Raw genomic sequence first — 23,246 nt, forward strand, 5'->3', positions numbered from 1 at the left:
CTCAATCAAGCACATTTCTGCTTTTGAACCATTCACTGGATATGCTCAGTGTACATAGACTTGTGGAGTTCTGAAGTCTGTTATTTACAATATTTAGAGACTTAACATTTTTAAAAGAGAGATATCTTATATATTATATATTCATCTCATCTTTAGAGATAGGGTCTTCATCTCTTATCTTTAAAGTGATAGCTAACCCCAAATCATTTACTCATTCTGTTCTGCTTTAAACAAAAGAATATATTTTGAAGAATGTTGGAAACTGGTAGACACTGACCTCAATAGTATTTGTTTTCCTACTATGGATGTCAATGGTTTCAGTTGAAACGTTTTTGGGTTAGCAATCTCTTTAAAATTACCAGCTTATTTGATCTTATCATGGTTTGTGAATAAAGTTGGTTGTTATTAAAAATGGTTTGTGTTTTAAAGTATTTCTCAAATGCTGTTTAGAGACAAGATTTCAAGTCAAGTCATCCATACATTTCAAGTCAAGTCATCCAAGACATACAAAGGAACGAAATGCCGTGTCTCGCAGGACAATGATGCTACATAAATTAATCTTAAATACAAACATAACACTAACATAACACATATATATATATATAACATATATTATAAGATATTTTACACATAAGACAGGCTAAACAAGTATTACTGTACAACATACATACTGTGCTATACAACCCTATACATTTATTTATACATTTACAACAAATACATATATTTAAACATTTTAATTTCTTTAGTCTTTGCCATAATGGCAGAATAAATTTTTTTACAAGCTATACAAGCTACTAGTATTCAGCATTTTAAAGCTGTATAAAGGCTTAACTAACTTTTGTTTTAGATTAATTAGGCAAGTCATTATTAGCCAATGGAATAAAAAACTAAGGGTGATAATAAAATGGATCTTAAAAGTTGTTAAAAAAATTTTAAGAAATAATGCCAGCCAAACAAATAGGACTTTCTCCAGAAGAATTTATATTACAGGAAATAATGTGAAAATTATGTGAAAATGATTTTAACAGATTTGTTTGTTGAGCATTAGTTAAGACAACATTAGCCCCATGTCAGCTAATTTCATCTTCCGGGTTTAAAATAACTTTTGGGGCAGGATCAAAATCAGTAAACTAGTGCGAATCTGCTAGTGGAGTGATGACACGCCGGTTTCTCATTATTATTCATAGTGGAACTTGTTTATCCTATGAGAAGAGGTTGCTTCTTAATTATTCATGAGAGCACGTGCTTTCCGAAAGCAAGGCAGACCTGCCAAGCTGTGAGACCCAAAGATTAAGTGAGAATGAGACCACATCTGCACATGCCACAGGTCGTATGGTTGTTTCCCTGATCCACGGGTTTGTTGCATGTTTTTCCCTGTGATTCTGTCAGGGCCAATACAACAAATCTGTTGGTTTGCAGCAAGCACTTTTGTCGGCAGAGCTGTATGAAAACTAAAGAATGGCGGACTGTCTTTTATCAGTTGTGTTCGTTACCATTCAGACACATCGCCTTTATCCATGCTGCTGTGTTTGCCTATGATTAAAATCCTCCAGATTACCGGCAGGGTTAATGGGTAGAATAAACAGGGCAAGAGAGCTGCTGCACTGCTCCCATCTTGGATCGTTTTTGAAAAAAATTCTAAGGAGGACTTGAACTGAAATAAGGGGGGGGGGGTTCAGGCCATTTAAAATGAGCTAAAACACATTTCTTGAGTTTTATTTTGAGTGGAAAACCTAATTGTTTTATGCTCAATCTACCTAAATTTAGAAAAAAAAAAAAAAAAAGAATTGACTTGTGTTAGTACAACATAAAAGAGCTGTGTGGAACCCAGATTCTTTTTTACAGTAATTGCTCTGTTAAAAATCACTTGGGAAACGTAAAATATACACATATATACAGCTGAAGTCAGAATTATTAGCCCCCTGTTGATTTTTTTTCTTTTTAAAATATTTCTCAAATGATGTTTAACAGAGCAAGGACATTTTCACAGTATGTCTGATTTTTTTTTCTTCTGGAGAAAAAGTCTTATTTGCTTAATTTTGGCTAGAATAAAAGCAGTTTTAAATTTTTTGAAAACCATTTTAAGGTCAAAATGATTAGCCCCTTTAAGCTAATTTTTTTAATAGTCTACAGAGCACGCCATCATTATATATTAACTTGCCTAATTACCCTAACCTGCCTAGTTAACCTAATTAACCCAGCTAAGCCTTTAAATGTCACTTTACGCTGTTTAGAAGTGTCTTGAAAACTATCTAGTAAAATATTATTTTCTGTCATCATGGCAAAGATAAAATAAATTGGTTATTAGAAATGAGTTATTATAACTATTATGTTTAGAAATGTGTTAAAAATCTTCTCTGTTAAACAGAAATAATAAATCAATTGAATAAATCACAGGAGGGTAAATAATTTTGCATTCAACTCTACATGTTTTTTTTTGTTCTTTTCTAGTTCAATATGACAGCTGGCAAAATAGAAAGGCTGCTGGGTGAGGTATTTTGTGGGATACTCACTACAGCAGCACGTCATTGTGGTCTATACTGGATTGTGTCTTGAATGTATCAGTCACGGTCATTGATAAAGGAAATATGTACTGAAGAATCTGTTAACTTCATGCTGTTTTCACTGCTGTACTTTCAAAGGAGGCAGTTTAGTGACGCCTACACTTTTTTTTCCAGGTAAAAATGTTTGGAGCTTCTCCAGGCACCTGTACTGTGTGGTGTTCACTTATTTAAACAAGTAGGCCTGTGTGTTCCTTTTTAAGGCAACTACACTAAAAATCCCAAAGCATGAAAGCGGAAGAAGTGAAGGTGTTTGACAGGCTGCTGGGGGTCCATTCATCTGTCAGATGCTCAGGGGAAATCAGGCTCTCTTCGCTTCCTGTTCAACGGGGTCTACTTGCGGTAACAAGTCCCCTGACTCCGGCTGATAGGCAGCCACATGGAGAGGTTTAGTAAAGTCAGACAAGTCTACGGTCTACTGAGTATTGCTCACTAATGCTCTATCTGAAGGGTTATCAGAGAGATTGAATAGCTGGGCGTACACTCATTAAATGTGTGATGAAATGATGAACCGCAAAGAGGGTTTAATCCTTTAATACAAATTTGGGATTGGATGCCTTGATAAACTTCAGATTGCAGCTAAATGAATTAACACATCATGACCAGCATAATCTAAGGCTATTTTACACACCCCTGACAGAGAAATGACTAGTGTTGCACAGTATCTCACATTGATCAAATAATTGCAGATGTGCATTGTTATTTCAATGGTTTGTGCCACTAACACACCATCTGAAAGACTTTTCAGGCAGCGAGTAGACATACATTCATTGATTCATTTTTCTTTGGCTTAGTCCCTTATATATCACCAACGCGGGATGAACCGCCAACTATTCTGGCATATTCTCCTTCAGTCGCAATCCAGTACTGGGAAACACCCATATACTCTCGCATTCACACACACACAAACTCTCATACACTACAATCAATTTAGTTCATCCAATTCACTTATGGCGCATGTCTTTGGACTGGGGGAAACCGGAGCACCCAGAGGAAACACACGCGAACATGGGACTTGAATCAGCGACCTTCTTGCTGTAAGGCGACAGTGCTAACCACTGAGTCACCATGTCACCTGATATAGTTAACACACATCTTTAAACCCAAGAAGAGTAATGATGTTTATTTATTTTTTTTATTATAATTTATTTTATTATAAATTTTATTTTTTATTTTATTTTTTATTATTAGATTTTAGTATGGATACTGAAATATGACAAAACGATCAAATCTTGTTTAAAAAAAAAAAAAAAAAGCTATAAAGCACCAAAGGAGTAACTACACTTATTTTCAAGTGTTTTAGTTTACATGGTTGTTCTTGATATTTTTAATTGCTAAAACAAAAGCTGTGGAGCAAAGTTTTGGCAACATTTATTTTAGCTTGTTTGCTTTTTTTAATTGTCTGATTTTTTTATGCAGTAACTTTTAAACATGGCTTTTCGTATTCAAAAATTGTAATGATGCTTTCTTTTACCTGAAACATACGTTTCGCATATCGAATATTGCATTATTTAGCAGGTTATTGGATTTTTCTTTAATATTGCACAGCCCTAGACAAAACCAAAATAGATAATTCATTCATTCTTTTCCCAAGGCTTAGTCTATTTCAGAGGTCACTACAGCTGAAAGAACCGACAACTTTTCTGGCATATGTTTTACGCAGCGCATGCCCTTCCAGCCACAACCCAGTACAACACCCATGCACTCTCACACTCATACACTACAGGCAATTTAGTTTATTCAATTTACCTATAGCGCATGTCTGACTGTGGGGGAAACCACAGCACCCAGAGGAAACCCATGCCAACACAGGGAGAACATGCAAACTCCATACAGAAATGCCAACTGACCCAGCCGGGACTCGAAGCAGCGACCCTCTTGCTGTGAGGCAACAGTGCTAACCACTGAGCTACCGTTCAGCCCCTACCTAAAACATATGTATTGCATATAAAATATTGCATTATTTAGCATGTTATTGAATTTTTCTTTAATATTGCACAGCCCTAGACAAGACCAAAACTGACAATCACCAGTTTTAACACTTGTCATAATGAATGTCTTAACTTCAAACACAGAATGAATGTAAAAAAAGTGTGGACCAAGAGCAAAAGATGTTGATGAGGAAACTGACAAACCTGCTGTTGTTCACTGGTAGTTATATAGAGTTAATAAACTGCAGGCCTGTAGCCAGCCTGCTGAAAGGGGTGATTCTTTTTTCTTAAAAAGTGTACCTTTATGCAGTTATTCACAAAAGTATCTGTCTGCAGACTGCAAGACGGGGGTGTAGGACAAAGGGTCGTAACTTGTAGTAAGTTTTAGGCATAACTTGCAGTTATCGAGATTGAACCATGCGAGATGTCACAACAAGTTGTTGTTGGCTAGATGGCGGAAATACTTACCAGAGAACATTTTGAGTTTTAAACAAATTTATCCACAACCAGTTCATTTGATATTATAGTATATCCACTTGCTGACTTCTTTATCCATTTTGTCATGACAGTTAGCCTACTCGCTGTCACCCCTTGTGGTTGCAAATAACAGTACAATGGCGAACGCGTCAAGTATGAAAACATCTGCAACTTCTGGCTGTGCGTTAAAAGCTGTGATGGTTGGGTTTAGGTTTGGGGAAAGTATAGACGTTATTAAAGATGAAAGTTGGGTATAGGGTTGTGGTCGGTATAGACATTAATAACTGCAATAGTTGGGTTTAGGTGAGGAGTAGGTGTAGACAATTATAATTTGTGTACAGCGCCATCTTGCCGACATGTGGGTCTCCAATCATGTTTTGTGATATACAGTTGAAGTCACAATTATTAGCCCTCCTGTAAAATTTTTAATTTATTTAAAAATATTCAACAGAGACAAGATTTAAGTCAAGTCAAGTCGAGTTGAGCTTTATTGTCATTCCGCTACATGTGTGGACATATAGAAGAACGAAATGCCATGTCTATGCCACAGGAAAACAGTGCTACATAAATGAATCATAAATACAAACACACCATGGACATAAGAGGTATTTTAAAATACAAATCTTTACATAACTAACATATACTATAAGATACTTAAAATATGCACATAAGACAGGCTATACAAGTACTATTTCAACAAATACAATACAAGGCTATTTTACACATACTATAAAACACAGGCTATTTCGCACATAGGAATAATACACAATGTACAGTGCCATCTTATCGACAACATGTTTTTGACATGTGGGTCTCCAACAGTTACGCCTCTAACGTACTACAAATTATGACCCTACGACCTTGTCATGTTACGCCCCTGACTTGCAGTCCACAGACCCTACACGTTATTCAGCTCATTTTATATTTAATTATGAGGTTTAAATAGGTTGCATTTTAGTCACATTTTAAACACTTTTTGATGTACCAAAAACATTTCTTAAAGATTTAGAAGGATGAAAAAATATAGAATCTGTTAGTTTTAAATCAAAAACTAGCTTATTGTTATTTTAAATATATCATTCATTTAAATAACACACTAGCCAGCACATTCAACACAGTCACGCTGAAGTGACAGCATTCCGCTTGGTGTCAAAGCCTTCTTCGATGGGTTATTTTCACAATTTATTTTGGCAGAACAGGGGTTAATTAAGTAAGGCATAGCAAAATAGGACAAATGAGCTCATGTATCGGACAAATTCTGGACCTTTGTCAGTGAGGGGTGGGTCTTTTGAACCACCCAAACCTCTCCTGGCCACAGGCCTGAACTACTAAAGTGAGAATTCAAAATTGACAGAAAAACACACACACAAAATCTACTCACTACCAAAAGTTAAGAACATTTTAAAGATATATTAATAATTTTATTATTTATAATGATATTTCAAATACATTCAGATCATTTGAACCCTAAGCACACACACACACACACACACACACACACACACACACACACACACACACACACATACATCCTTTATCAAATTGAATTTTGTATTTTGGCCCTAATGATGATTTCTCCATCAAAACTCTTTGAAAGAAACTCATGTCTGCTCTGAAATAAATCATCCTCAAATCTATTAACAAATGAAACATCCACTTGCAATGCACACCCAAATGAAATCCTTGATACCCCACTCTCGATTTCTTAAAAAAACGTTCTACAAGGCATAAAATAATGACGGAAAAGCACAACCCCACTGATTTTCATTTTCTCTGTTTTTTTATCAGAACAGCCAGCGCTTGCTGCGTGAATGATCCCTTTATCTCACTTTCATTAGTGTGTATGTGTGCGTGCGCTGCTCTTGGCGGGGACAGCGCGCTGGTTAGACAGTCACTTCCTGGTGTCTGTGATGTTCAGGCAGATTACAGAGACGCTTTGAAGCTTTGGCTCCTCATGTCTCTGGTGACAGAACGAACAGACCCCTGCCTTCTGCTGCCGTACACAGAACCGAGCGGCACACTGACGAAAGGCCCCACGCTGAACCTAAGCCTCTCATCTACTTTATACGTTCCTTTCGCTCCTGTGAACAATAAAGCCACACCTATTCAATCTCAATCCAGGGGCTTTAGGCAGAGCGAAATTACATGCATAATGCTGGACGTCCGACAGAGCTAAAGAGGAAATAATAGCTGGTCAGTGCGCAGCCTAAACTGCAGCCATCCGGACTTTGGTGTAGCCATTTATCTAAATCGTCCACCTTGTTGCATGGTGAAGGGCTAAGCAAAAAACTTAAAAGAAAGACGCAATGACAAAGAGATCCGACTCAGAGCTGGACTTTAAGATGATATTTGATAATCAAGGGTTTGATCATCTGCCCCCAGGGAATTAAAGCAGTGCTTTGAGCTCGCAGCTAAAAGAGCTGCAAAATGTCAGCCCTGAAAGGTGATGATAACAGATCAGGGACAAACAGATCTGTCCCCCAATAGTAAAAATTCACGAAGCAGGCCTTGTGTCTTATTTCACGCAAAGGTATTTGCTCTGCTACTGGCGTAAGATGACCTGGAGCAAGAAGTCACCACGGGGTAATCTTATCCCAACTGCCATCTGTTTTTGGTGAATATATAACACGCATCAGATATATTGGGTTATCAGATATCATATTAAATTTGACCTTTGAAGTGTCATTAATCAGGGTTTCTGCAGGTTTTATGAAGGTCGTTTTAAAGGCCATATAAAGAAAATGTAATGAGCAATTTAAAGGGAACACAAAACGTCAATACGGTCTCTGAATGAGAGTTTATAGAAAGCATGAAATGTATTAGCAACAATTCAAATTTAAAATAATTACAGATCTTACAGAATAATTTTGACAGATCTTCTTAACATTGCAAAGAAAACTGCCTCAGGGCTCTATTACTTAGCCCAAAAATATATATATATTTACTTAAGAAGGAAATAAAAAGTGCTTTTAGTGAAAAAATAATGAACATTTATTCATTCATTCATTCATTTTCCTGTCAGCTTAGTCCCTTTATTAACCCGCGATCACCACAGCGGAATGAACCGCAACCCTTCTCTGGGAAACATCCACACACACTCATTCACACATACACTCATACACTACAGACAATTTAGATTACCCAATTCACCTGTACCACATGTCTTTGGACTGTGAGGGAAACCAGAGCACCCGAAGGAAACCCACGCAAACGCAGGGAGAACATGCAAACTCTAAACAAAAATGCCAAATGAGCCAAGGCTCGAACCAGCGACCTTCTTGCTGTGAGGCGACAGCACTACCTACTGCGCCACTGCGTCACCTAAAATATGAACATGAAAATATGAACATGAATGATTTAAGAAAATAACAAGAATTTGTTCTTTGAAACAATCAACTTGAGTTAAAGAAAATTTATCCCATTGATAGTTCCTGTTTTAACCAAGACCAGTTCATTTTGATAAATTTCTCAGAAAAAAAGACAATGTCTTCAGTTTACAACCCAAGTAAATGCATCACAGATTCTTAGATTTGTATTGGAAAAATACTGAGAGATATTTTTACAGTATATGCTTCACCCAATGACATGACTTCATAACTTTTGGGCCTCTATTTTAACAATCTAGAATTCCAAATTCACGCTTCACTGACGTGAAAACAGATAAACAGACCATGTGCGCGAGGATAATCTTTTTGCCCATTTTGTTATGCTACAGCCTTATTCCAAAATGAATTGAATTGATTGTTTTCCTCAAACGTCAACAAATAATAACCTATAAAGGAAACAAGTTTTTGAAATCTTGCTTAATATTGCCAATAAATAAATAAATAAATTGCATGTACATAAGTATTTGCATCCTTTGCTCAATACTTGGTTGAAACCAAGCGGCAACTGCCCGCTCTCCCTCGGGAAGCCAATACGAAAGTAACTAAAACTGCAATTCATCGTCTCGCCTTGGGGGGCTGGCTCGAGAAAGTCCAGGGGCCTCATGTATCAACGCTGCGTACGCACAAAAACTTTGCGTACGCCAGGTTTCACGCTCAGAATCGCTCACGTTTGGATTTACTAACAATGAACTGAACGTGGGAATGTGCGCAGCTTCACGGCAGCTTTCTGGCAGGCGTACGCACATTTTTTGTGCGTGTCTGTTTTATTTCCATTGGCGACTCCTAGAGGCAGTTGTGTTAAATTCCTCTCTACAAAGCGTCTGAGCCTTGCAATGGCAGCTGTATGAGACGGGTTCAGCAGGTATATAAGGTTTCCATACCATACATTTGACCAGCTAAACATTAAAGCACAATTTGCAGCGGTCGCCTGTTTTCCCAATGTAATCTGAGCGATCTACTGCACGCACATTGCTATAAAGACACTATCTGAAGATGAATTTGCATGCGTGAATCAGAAACATTTCCATTCAATAAATGTGCAAATAAAATATGATGCTTATTGATATTAACTTATTGATGATTCCTACTTGTCTTTCTCGTGATAAATAGTGGGCAAAATCTGATATGTAGCGAGGGAAAAAACAAGAAAGAGTTCATCAGACGCTGGATTCGAGCCGAGTTCATGCTCGAACGTATCAATTCATGATCACAAGCGTCTTACGAGCACGCCACTGAGACTGTTAAGCATCCTGCAACATTTTACAGATATAAACCACACTATTTCTTTTTTTTTAATGCACTCAGTGCGATGTTCAGACCCAACTGTGTTGACCGCATCAGCTAACCTCTCCCACTCTATTTTTTTCTTTTGTTGTTAATTCCGGAGAACAAACTTGCAAATAACACCGCTTTTCTCCGGTCTACCTCCGAAAGCAGCACCTCCAATTCACATTCTGTTCAAAGTTTCTCTTTTTGCTTGCTTTTGCCATTGCTTTTTCGTTGGGTTTTGCCATTAGCATAGTCATTAGCATATTCATACGGGGGAGGAGGCAGGGAGGAGTTTTGTGCTCGTGCATGTTGCGCTCAGTTTCACGTTCATTCAGATGTACAAAAGAATATGCGTGGAGATTCGGCGTACGCAGTGTTTCATACATCTGAAATTTTTTCTGCGTACCCACATTTACAGCTTTGTGCGTACGCAATGTTTTAGTAAGATTTCCACGCAAGTCTTCGTACATGAGGCCCCAGATGTTTTTTGACTGCATTGGGAAATTAGCCATTTTTACAACTGATAAAAACAAGTTTACAGCCTGGTACAAAAGATGGCTTTGGTGCATATAGCTTTGATTACCCTTCATGACAAATGTGATGTTGTGCTTGCTTTGGGACTTGTGGAGCTGTGCATTGATTAATTTGCTCTTCAGTGTTTAAACTTTCAGCAGTGAAAATTAAACCACACTGAACTAAACTGAACTTCAACTCTGAAAACTGGACTGACACACTTTAAATTTACTAGAACTTCTATGTTAAGCTGCTTTGCCCTAATCTACAGTGTAAAAGTGCAATAGAAATAAACATGAATTGAAACAGTCCCTTAAAAGTGATGTCACGTCTTCAGTTTCGGGCTCAGGTGTGCTTTGCACTCACACTACAAGTGTACCGCACCAAAACCCAACTGAACCGCATTCTGGCACACCTCCTCCAACTGGGCCAGGCCCAGCCAACTGAACCACACCTGAGCACAATTTGGAACACTCACACTTTTCAAACGAACCGGGAAACGAGCCTGGGTACGGTTCGGATAGCATAGTGCAAGTGTACCCTTTGTCATCAATTACAGCCTCAAGTCTTTTTAAGTGAGATGCTACAAACTTTTTTTTGTATTTTTGGGCAGATTCTCCCATTCTTTGCAGTACCTCTCAAGCTCCATCAGGTCAGATGTAGTGTGTCTGTGCCATGTTCAGATCTCTCTAGAGATGTTCAGTCGAGTTCAGACCTGGACTCTTGCTGGGCCACTCAAACTCATTTACAAGGTTGGCCCATTGCCATTTTTTTGCTATCTTGATTGTATGCTTAGGTTCATTGTCTTATAGAAAGGTGATCTGTTGCTCTAGTCGGAGGTTCAGAGTGCTCTGGAGCACTGGGTTTGTGCACTTTTTTGTTATTATGGACTGAGAGTCCTTTAGCTGTTTTTTGGAAAACTCCAGGTTTGAATATTCTACCATACAGGGCTGATGGGTGGAGTGCTGCAGATATGCACACAGGAAAGCGTTGGAGCTCTTTCAGAATGACCATCAGGTTCTTGGTCACCTCGCCAAATTAATACTTTTTTTTTTTTAAGTATTGGTTTATGAACCGGCGATGCAGTGGTGCATTAGGTAGTGCTGTCGCCTCACAGCAAGAAGGTCGGCTCAGTTGGCGTTTCTGTGTAGAGTTTGCACGCTCTCCCTGTGTTCGCGTGGGTTTCCTCTGGGTGTTCTTATTTCTCCCACAGTCCAAAGACATGCGGTATAGGTGAATTGGGTAGGCTAAATTGTCCGTAGTGTATGAGTGTGCGTGTGTGTGTGTGTGGATGTTTCCTAGAGATGGGTTGCAGCTGGAAGGGCATCCGCTGCCTTAAAACGTGCTGGATAAGTTGGCGGTTCATTCCTGGCGGTTCAACCCCAGATTAATAAAGGGTCTAAGCTGAAAAGAAAATGAATGAATGAATGAATGAATGAATAAATGGTTTATGAACCATTTTGGTATCATTTTAAAAGATGGCTCTCTAACACACACACCTTGCAATATCAATTTCACTGATTACATGTCTATGTTAAAGTACAAACCTTTTTCGATGCTCAAGTACATTTTATGTTACATTGTTACATTTTATGGCTGTAACATAATAAAATGTAAAAAAAAGTGAATTTGTTATAGATGCACTGCTATTACACTTAGTTTTATTAAACCAATTAATCAAATCTTTTAATCATTCATTCTCCTTCAGCTTAGTCCCTTATTTATTAGAGGTCACCACAGGGGAATGAACCACCAACTGTTCCATATGTTTTACGCAGCGAATGCCCTTCCAGCCGCAATCCAATACTTACTTGTGAATACATTTTTAATCAATCAAAATTATGCAACAATATGTGAAGCCCTACATTTTAACTGGAGGAATTAAATAATTATGAAGTAATGTCAAATTATGATTCCACTCCAATTATGTAAAAATAAAATTGTGAATTATTAAATAACTAAAAGTGGAATTGTAAATTATTAAAAACCTTATGATGTGTATTACGTTAATTAAATCATTTTTATTATCCACTATACAAAGTACTATAAAAGCAAAAGTATCAACTAATTTCGCAGATCATTATTACGTAATCCAAACTTTTAAAACTGTTGAGATGAGATTTAGTGACATCTACAGTAAAGTGGAAAGAGGATATGTAAAGGTGGGGGACAGATCCCCATCCATAACCATGATTTTATGGCATCTTTTGCTGCTTACTGAATAAAGACATGTGTCTCAGCAAAGAGACTTGGAAGAAATCACGTGATATGCAACTTTTTCCTTTGAGGCTTCTGATTATTTGAGTTAAAAGAGATTTCAAACAGAATGACAGCGAGCAGCCTTTATAGTGTGAGCTGCTGGGGTCACAGCTTGCCTTTCCTTCTAATCTGTCTTTTTCCACTTTTTCCGTTCTCTCTGTCCGCCTCTCCCTCACGCCCTCTACCTCTCTGCCTCTTTTTTCCGTCCTCCCCTGCCCTCGTCTTTACCATAAACACAGCGAGTCGCAGACTGAAGCACACCAGAGCGTTGTGTGTGTTAAAAACGTTTCCCAATGGCTGCATCACAGTTTGTGTGAACTTTTCAAACGTCTCTGAATCTGGTGGAAGACCATCATGGCGCTCCTTGGCTTTGAACGGTTATTCTCCTGTGAATTCTCCTCTCCAAAGGGCCTCTGCCTTCAGAGGCTCACAGAGAAGAAAGGCCTCGAGCGACAGCTATCAGTACCCCCCACCCTCCTTTTCTTCATCTCACACACACACACACACACACACACACACACACACACACACACACACACACACACACACACACACACACACACTTTATTATAAAGAGACCTTCAAAACAGAATAATACATTAAAGAAGCTTAAACATCAGATATAGCATGCTACAAAAACAATAAGTAAGCCGAATGAAATATTCATTAGAGTAATTGGATCAGAGAACAGTGGCGTGTCAGAGACTTACTGGAAATGGAAGTTGCTGACAATGACAGGGTATCAGATGCATGTGGAAAGTCAGACCTAGAAGTCTATTTGATTTTAGCTTTCATCCTCCACGTCTATTGCAGAGACTGCTGAAGCCTGTTTACCTCTCGTGGAGGGAGGAAAAACTTCACCAGGATTTCAGACAACATGAGATGATGCCACGTTACTGGCATTTACATTCCGTAAAGATCTAATGATATGCCTGCAAACTTTAAATTTAGTATTATATTTGAGATGAAGTCATTAAAGATAACTGCTCCGCAAGTGTTTTTTGTTTTTAAAAGATGTCTAATAGACGTAACAGTCATCTTGGCTAAAACAAGGCTAAATTTGGGCTGTCTGTGAATATCGAATAGGTGTTCAAGAATAGGCCAAAACTAGACTAGTCATCACATAAACAGAAATGAAAGACTACACATATAATCTAGCTAATCTGTCTATTTGATGACTAATCTAGTTTTGACTATAATCTTTTTGACTAGTCTTATTCTATTCTATTCTAGATGTCTATTAGATTTTCACTGACAGCCTAAGTTTAGCCTTGTTTTAGCCAAGCTGCTTACTTTTAGATTATTACGTTTAGTCTATTAGTGAAAGTATTGAAGTTCTTCCATGGAACACATAATATATTTGAAGAAAGTTGGTTACTAAACAGTTTTGGTCGCCATTGACTTGTTTTCAATAGAGTGCAGGAACAAGGTGCATTCATCAAGGATTTAAAAGTTCCTTCTTGTTAAAAATTTGACGTAATCTTAACTGAAACATTAAGAAAAGTCGAGGCATATAATAGCTTCTTCCCTTTAAAAACAGGCGCATTGTTTTTATCACAGCTCTGCTAGTGAGAGTGGTTGAGCTTAAGCACATTTCATAAAGGAAATGAAAAGTGTCTTTAAGGGGGCGGGGCATGTCAGATACTAGAGAGCATTTGATTAGTCAAGATTTGATGAGCAGTATGAGCTTATGTTTAAAAAAAATGTTGATCTATTAAGACAGAAAGACAAACTGCAAGCTTTGGAAATCCTTCAGACATCATTAAGACTAACATACTAATACAACCATCAAATAATATCTTTATTTTATTTCCAAGGAATATTTAAGTCCATACACTCCCTGACAAAGGCAACAAATAATAACTTGTGTTCTAGCTCAGTAGTCCTCAACTACCAGGCCGCACAATAAATCATTAATTATTTCGGTTTTATTTATTATCTGAGCCTTTTATTTTGAAAAATGTCTGTATTCTCTCAACTACATCTCGGTCACTTGAGCGCCCAAATTTAACCCGAAAGCAGCAAAATGATTAAGAAACAGATGTCTTTTGGAAAGTTTCTTTGCTAAGAGTAAAAGGCCCAGTGAAGCACCCATGAACTGCCAAGGAATAGATCTGCAACCCATTTGTCAACAAATCAGGTGAATCCAGCATGGCTGTGCAAGAAGATCAACAGCTGGAGACTGTAAATAAAGGCAGCCTTTTAGTAGCTGTTCGCATATCGCGTCTTTTCTAGAGTTTGCATAGAGTTTGTTGCTTCCAACAGAGGTGCGCAAACGAGCAATGTGACATGCTCGCGCCTTCCAGACCAGACGCACAGAGTTTAATAAATCCCGAGAGCGCACCGTGAGTCACGTGACAAGAACTGACCAATCAGCTTCAGCTTGTGCGGAATATACACATTTCGCTAAGACAAGTATCCCAGACAAACACAGAACACCCAAACGCTGCAGTGCCTTGGCATTTTCTTCATAAATAAAACTTGTGTCACAGTTACAGCAATGTTTTGTCAGGTTGTCATCCTCTGTGAAACCGTTTGTTGGTCGCCTAGCAAGATGCTCCTGGATTGGCCAGCCTAGTCACCACATATGAACATTATTGAGCATATCTGGGGTAAGAAGAAGAAAGAGGCATTGAAGATGAATCCAAAGAGTCTGGATGAACTCTGGGATTCCTGCAAGAACGCCTTCTTTGACATTCCAGATGGCTTTATTATTAAGATATTTGAGTAATTGCAGAGATGGATGCAGTCCTCCAAGCTCACAGGAGTCATACACAATATTAATTATTTTTCCACTGCACCATGACTTTATATTCTATACTGTACATTATTCCTGTTAAGTAACAAGACTTTTGTCTGAGCAAAGTCAAACCTTACTGTCCTAATAAAATCATTAAACATCAAGGCATGATCATATTTTATTTTTAGAGGCCTTTGCCCTTTATTTAAGCCAATTCTGAGACCAAATGATCAACTAAAAGTCAAGTTATCATTTGTTGTTGTTCCTAAAAACTTGGAGAAACTTGTATGGCATGAAAATATCGCAGTTGCTGTACATTTGTCAGCTGATCCACATCTCTGTATTCAGCACATGCCAAATGTGCTCCACTGGATTGAGATGTGCTGACTGCTGAGTCTATTGAGTATTTTGACAGGCGTGTTATCCTGTTGTGAAGTAGTAGGAAGTTCAAGATGGGCACACACAAAAAAAGGAATGCACGTGGTCAGCAACAATGCCCATGCCACAGTGAGTACATGAACAGAACAAATACTCATCACGCAATGCCACCATCTACAACAACAGCATTTAAACAATGCTCATAAGGGGCAAGAAAAGTACCAAGGTTATTCTACATGCACGTTTCAAAGCTACTGATCTGATAAATATTTTAATACCCAACATACCATCTACTGTGGGTCCACAATGTCTCATGTGAAAATGAAAATGTGAAAATAAATTAGTCTGGGAGAGGTGGTCCCCAAACATTCACACTGAGAAATGGCAGGTGGTCTGCACTCCTCCCAAATGATTTTGATTTGGAAAACATTATGCAAATTGCACAGGTTTATTTAAAAATGTCCTTGCTATTTCCACATGATGCAGACATATGGATAGCAGTAAGAGTTATACAGCATTTCATAACTATCCTTCACAATGACAAAAAAGTTTAAGTTTTTAAACCAGTCCTTGGTGCTCTGGTTTGATTTACTGTGAGCTGGCCAGATAAAAAGATGATCTCTCCTTTGAGGAGGGCGATGGATGAGACCAAATGTCAGTTTAATCCAGGCAGCAGCAGTTACCAGTATTTTTTCCCATTGGTATGGGACTTTCATGTGTGTTTGTGATCGTATGTTTCATGTGGATGTTTCAGTCTCTTCATCACGGCTAAATGAGCAGAAATTTGACATGAGTTTGGAGAAAACTTTAGAAAGACGGTTCACCAGAAAAATGAAAATTTGGTCATTTATTACGCCTCATGTTGTTTCAAATCTGTAAGGCTTTCTTTCTTCCATGGAAGTGCGAGTTTGATGAAAGTGAATACGAGTCTGTCAAACTCTAAAAATAACACAAAAGCACCAGAAAAGTCCATATTACTGTGCCGTATTTCATGTCTTTTGAAGTCAAATGATAGTTTCATGTGAGAAACAGACTGACAAAAATCATTATTCATTTTTTATGATATCCTCCACTGTAGAACTGCTGCACAATAATCAGAAACCTTCCACCGATATGCAAAGGGTTGGTTGTGACTTACTAGTTAAAGCTTTTTTACTTATAGATTGCAAAATTGTAAATTTAGGATATTAACCCACATATTGAATGTAATTTATTTATTTTTCCAGTTCTAAAAATCACACTTCAACAATTAGGCTACTTCAAGATTTATTAATGTAAACCAGTATTCACTATATATATATATATATATATATATATATATATATATATATATATATATATATATATATCCCCACACAAATATATTGTAACAAGTTCTGAAAAAAACTTACAGCTCCAAAATAAATAGCTTATTTTAATTAATATTGATTAACAGGAAGTATAGTAATAATTAACAGGAAATGCATACACTTATGTAATGCCAAATCGTCAGCTTGGAATTATAAGGTTCTATCTGTGTTCTGATCGATTGAGAAATTGAGCTTCAAAGTTTTTGCATTCCGTAGCAAACAATACTTGTGTAACATTTGTATTTTTTTAATAAAAAGTCTAAAAATGTAAACAACTTAAAAAAAACATCCCATAATGTAAATAAGTTGTCATTTAATAAGAATATAAAAATAACAAAATAAAATAAAAAATGTCAGATAGACCCTTAAAATTCTAAAAGTGACGAAATGTATTGTCTTCTTTAAATGTCTGTCTTTATATCCACCAAATACATAGACTTCAGTACCTGACGCATTTAAATAAAATCACATATGAATGACAGTCATGTTCAACAATTCAATTGGTGAACACAACCCAAGGTGAAAGAACCTTACATAGATCTTTTTTTTGTAATTCAGTTGTTCTTTTCTATGCATAATCGCTTCTTCATTTGTTCTGAGTGGCCACTATAACTTCTGGTACAGGGCAGCGTATTTTAATTATGAGAAATCTGATATAAAATGCTGATATGTTCCACCTTCATGGTAAGTATATTTAAAACATCTGGTATCACAATAAATGGATTTTTTTTTACTTCATTTGCTAAAATGTTATGTTTTTATAAAGGTCATAACACAAAATATATTACATGACAAAACAATGATATTACTTCTGTTCATTCATTTTCCTTCGGCTTAGTGTAGCGGTGCTCAAACTTTTTCTTATTATGGGCCAAAAACAAACTTGATTGAGGCTAGTGGGTCGAAGGTACATATATTTGTCATGAGTAATTTCTTCATTTTATTTAATCATATTTAAAAATGACCAGAAAACATTACATAACTAATACAGTATTTCTTTTAGATTTAAAGATAACCTATAACAGTAAACAAAGAATAATGTAATTTACATTATATATATATATATATATATATATATATATATATATATATATATATATATAAATTTTTTTTTTTTTTTTTTTTTTTAAGATTTATTTTTGGCCTTTTTTAGATAGGACAGTATTGAGACAGGAAGCAAAGTGGGAGAGAGAGAGAGGGGGTAGGGTAGGGAAATGTCCTCGAGCCGGGATTTGAACTCGCGACGCCCTGACGTGCTGTTGCACCAAATGTCGGCGCGCTAACCACTAGGCTATTGCACTGACGATCTCATTTACATTTATACCAGAATTACACTAGTTTTTGCCTTGATTTCTTGATTTGATTTCTTCTGCTTAGGGCTCATTCATTCATTTTCCTTTCGGCTTAGTCCCTTTATTAATCTGGGGTTGCCACAGCTGAATTAACCGCCAACTTATGTTGCAGCATGTTTTACACAGCAGATGCCCTTCCAGCTGCAACCCAACACTGGGAAACACCCATGCTTTCTCATTCACACACATACACTTCGGACAATTTAGCTCATTCAATTCACCTATACCACATGTCTTTGGACTGTGGGGAAAATAGAGTACCCACTGCACCACCGTGCTACCTCAGATTAATCTACATTTAATTTAATTGCTTTTTTTAGATTAAGCGTAAAACAATTAAGTTGTCCCCTCCAAAAAAACTTTCAGCTTATTCCAAATTGTAAAACAAACTTAGTATTTGCTGGGTTCCACACAATTCCTACATATTAATCTAACACAAATAGATTAAGTTAACTTAAATGTTTTTACAAATTTCAGTTAATCAAACATAAAACAATTAAGTTGTCCCCCAAAAAACTTAAGAATTTTGTAACTTATTTTAAAGAAGTAGTTTCAACAAGCAACAAAAGTCATTTTTTGAGTGTAGGAAGTCATATAATTATAGCAGAAGTATGCTGAAAGTCCATTCAATTATATTAATACTTCACATTCGACCCTATGACAGTGTAATGTAAGGGAGGAAGACTAATTCTGTTCACAGCTTGGGTACGGAATGCAGTGTTGCTGTAATGAATCACTTTGAACGTTTAATCCACTATCATCTGATTGGGTACGAGTTAAAGATAGCTTCTCCTGCTGGAGAAGAGTCCCATGTTTGGGAGCCAAGGTAAACGAAGACCTGACGGAGCAGAGCTCTAAGATTTCATGTCAGCAGAGACAGATAATGCACCTCGGCAGCACCTGATGAAGGAGTCTGTCTCCAAGCAGGCTTAAGAGTACCAGACACAGACAGTTACCGTCCTAAGCAGAACCAAGACCCTAGCTTTAACATGCCACGCTAAAACAAATCACTATAAATCTACAGCCAAGGCGAGCAGACCCACAGTTACCTCAGGCTGGACTTCAAAGAACACCTGACCAAGAATCCTAGAAATCCATCTGAAGCAAATCCAGATATCATTCTTTTTTCCTATGATACAGGTCCAGCTTGCAAAATTAGGGCTAGTGTCATTCGAAACGCAGTTTTTTTGTGCATATACAGTGTGTGGGAAATTAAAAGCAAATGCTGCTCCAAGTCAAATGAGTTGCAGGATATAGTTCTTAAGACACCAGCTGAGTAAACAGTGCAAATGGGTTTCACAGTTTAGGGAGTTCTGAGAGATGATTGTGTATACTCTGGTGCGTCAGTGTAACTGACACAAAAATTGCCGTGTCATCCTTATGGGCCCTTTTTACGTTCAAAACGAAGTGAAAAATCACGACCAGCCCTGTGTTAGATATTAACGCTGGAATGAATCACAGGAACAAAATATGATGATTGTCTCTAAGGGTTTGTGGCTGCTTTGATGAGAAATCCATCCAAGGGACTGTTTCACATTGGCTTGATGGAGTGAATGAAACTGACCCACCTCCAAACTGCGCTATTGGATCCACCTCTTGGTCGTCAAACTCCATTAGTTTTCCATAAATGTAATGCCTTGGCTCCACGGTCCCTCTGTGTGTTCATAAAACATGGAATAGGATTTAAAGAATTTAAATCGGCTTGTAATCAAAATTGACATTTATGTTTTTAATTAGTATTTTAATGGAATGTTGCCATATTTATTAAGAACTTTTTACATGCATAGCCATCACTTTTATTCAAATACCCTTTGATCTTTAATTACAAAAACCCTCCCCTCTTGAAACAACAATACATATGATCCAAAGACTCAATCCATTCTTGAAGAATACTTTCCCAAGATATAATTTCCCACAATCCTCTTCATGTCTTTCTTGTTCAAGAAGATGTTTCATGAAATGTCGCAATTGAGAAGCAAAGGATAACACCCATTACCACTAACTAGCATTTCATATCAACTTTAAGACATTTTCTGCTCTTTACGTTGTTGTTGTTGTTTACAAGTTGTGAGAGTCTTATTTTAATACTTTTTTATAACCATAACAGTTTCTGTTCTTTTTCAGTTCCATTTACATTTTATTAGCTTTGTAATATTTTTGTAATTTTCATTTTTTTAAAAAACTTTATTTAATTGTGTTTATTTGTGTATTTTTTAAATTTGGGCCATTGGACCATTTGCAGGTTTGGGAAATTTGTTGGCTGGTTTCAGGCATTTTCAGCCTGGTATGAGCTGGGGAAATGACCAGCTAAAACCAGCTTGACCAGCCAGATTTAAGCGAGACATAGCTGGTTTTGGCTGGTCTCCCAGCCTAACGAGCTAAGACCAGGCTGAAAAGGTCTGAAATCAGCCTGGACATGGGCAAAACCTCTTTAAAGCCAGGCTGGTTAACCTGCTGCATTATTATTATGATCAACTTCAAGTCCATTTCTGCTTTTTTTGTTGTTGTTGTTTACAAGTTGTGAGAGTCTTTTTAAAAGGCCACCTATTTAGCCCTTTTTAAAGATTTAAGATAAGTCTTTTGTGTCTTCAGAATGTGTCTGTAATGTTTCAATAACAAACTTAAGAATATTGGGATTTTCTGCTCTGAACACAATGTAGCTGTCTTTGTTGCCTATGCCTTTAATGCTAGTTCTTCCCACCCACTGTTCCCATATGCCTGTCAGAGTGTGCTTCAATATCCGCCTCGGTTGCATCAGATAAACAGCACAGTGACAGACATGAAGGAAGCAGATCTCACGTAACGCTTGTGAGAAATACCACAGTAAGAACTTTCCCAATGATTACTTAATGTATTTGTTAGGGAGTTAATTCAAGCCTTTCTGCAACAATGAGTCACACACAAAGTGTCTTCTTTTATTATTTAACAAACACACTGCAGCTGTGGTGATAAAGAAAAGACGGTAAAATACTGTAATTTGTTTCAAACATGCACTGATTTAAAAACCTTTAAACTTGTAAAACTCATTCTTGATCACATTTAATGTTGACTGATGATCCCAGATAGCTGAACAAATCTTTTAATCCTAGCCTCTTTGCACATGTCTTGTCTTGTTGATATTAAACGCATTACTACAGAGACTTGTTAATACGCGGCTAATACGCGAGTTACTCCTATGTCACGTTGCGATGGGCCTCAACATGGAAGGGATTTGGATCCTATTTTAACGTCAGGAAATATTAAAAAGAGACTTATTGTCTTTATATCATCCCAATATGACTGTGGACACACAACAAACACACAGTTCTGTCCCAAAAGATTATTTTCATCATAGATGCCCTTTAATATTTATTTACTATTTGTGAAGGCTTTCAGTTTAGGTTCTTTTTCAGTTACATTTACATTTTATTAGCTTTGTAATATTTTTTGTAATTTTTCATACTTTTTATTTTCTATTTAATTGTATTTAAATGTATATTTTGATATTGCTATTATGTGTCTTATTGTTATAGCTCATTCATACATTTTAATAAGTTTCATCTAATTTTGATATTATAATTTCAGCTTCATTTTAGTTAAAGCATTTTAATCGTTTTAGTTCATGCTAACAACATTGGAGGGAAAGTGTCTCCAAACCTTTAACAGCCTATAATGCAAAATTACGCAGTGCACACTTTTTAGCATCAGCAAAGGGAACATCAATGCCATGCTTTTAAAATAGTCACAATGCCGTGGTTCATTTCTAAGGGTGATTACTGTAAAATTTAGTTATTCAACAGATTCAAAGCAAGCACAAAACCAGTGTGAAATGCCATTACAAAAAGTATGTGATGGAAAAGAAGATTAAGTGTCTGTTCAAAGAGGGATAGCTTCCTTCAGATTTAAGGCCTGTTGCAAACAGATGCTGCATAGCTTATGTGGCCAATTCAGTCAATGTGTGTGTATGTGCGAGCGAGTGGCTTTATATGAGAGATAAGAGTGAAGACTACAGTATATGAGACGAGCTGAGATGAGTTAAATCACATCACAGACTGCCTGGAGAACAGCCTGAGGGAGTTTTAGTTTAGAGATAATGGCTGTGTTTGGAAAGCCTACGCCATACCAGAGAAGGACAGATTCAGAGCCAAGGGTCATTTTACACATAAAGAGAAGATTTAAACGAAGTTAGGGTTTAAATATTACAGCCAAAAGTGAACAGTGAATAGCTTCCTTATATAAACTATAGTGAAACATATACTGGGACGTATCAAAGACCTTTTCTATTTTACCTTCAACACTTAGAACTGGTTCTGGAACAAGGAATTATTATACACGTGTAATGAAAATATACTTTTATATGAGCTGAAACAATATATTCTCATTGGTGAGATGAGGCAACATGCCAGTGGATTAAGTGTATCTGTTTACAGTTCTCTACATTTCTAGCATATGACGGGAAACACTTTTTTTGCAATGCTGCTTTGGTATGTGGACTTTCCAGAAATCATGTATAATCTGCCACATAAAAGACATGACTAACAGACAGTAAGTGACAAGTTCACACCAAAACAATGACTATGATGCCACAGTAGCATGAGGTGACCAGATTTCTGAAAAGGAAACTGGGGCGACATTTTCAATAGTGGTGGATGTATGTGTACAGTATAAATGTACTGTACGCTGCTTTCATTTCTGAATTAAAACAAGTACAACTCTGAACATTTTTCTTTTACATGTATATCACTGTTGTACCATATACTGATATTCATGATGATGTCAAACTAGCACAAACTGTTTAACAATTCACACATTTAAAAAAAAATCCATATAATCAAGGAGCTAAATTTACCAAGCCTAAAAAAGGAAAGAAAAATACATGAATGGCACATCAGAATTAAAGCTGTATTTAGCAGACTTTGAATAAATTATTAATTATTTAGTTAGTTGTTTGTTTGTTCATTTATATATTTAATCAGAGCTTCTAGAAATTAATTATTTCTATTCCTAATTAGGCTAATAATTGTTTCTTTTGAGCACAAGTTTAATTTTTTT

General features: G+C 36.9%; 1 protein-coding gene across 11 annotated transcripts in view; it reads right to left on the bottom strand.

Annotated features, from left to right (window-relative positions):
- The window catches only part of nkd1 (NKD inhibitor of WNT signaling pathway 1), a 177,068-nt gene that overhangs the window by 135,616 nt on the left and 18,206 nt on the right, over positions 1-23,246 (bottom strand). For all 11 annotated transcript variants that reach the window (XR_015494942.1, XR_015494943.1, XR_015494940.1 and 8 more), the window contains exon 2: positions 19,784-19,869. The gene's annotated coding sequence lies outside the window, so the exon portion shown is untranslated. The remainder of the gene's footprint in view (positions 1-19,783; positions 19,870-23,246) is intronic.

Source organism: Danio rerio, chromosome 7, assembly GCF_052040795.2.
Source record: "Danio rerio strain M-AB ecotype USA chromosome 7, GRCz13ab, whole genome shotgun sequence".
NCBI classification, from domain to species: Eukaryota; Metazoa; Chordata; class Actinopteri; order Cypriniformes; family Danionidae; genus Danio; species Danio rerio.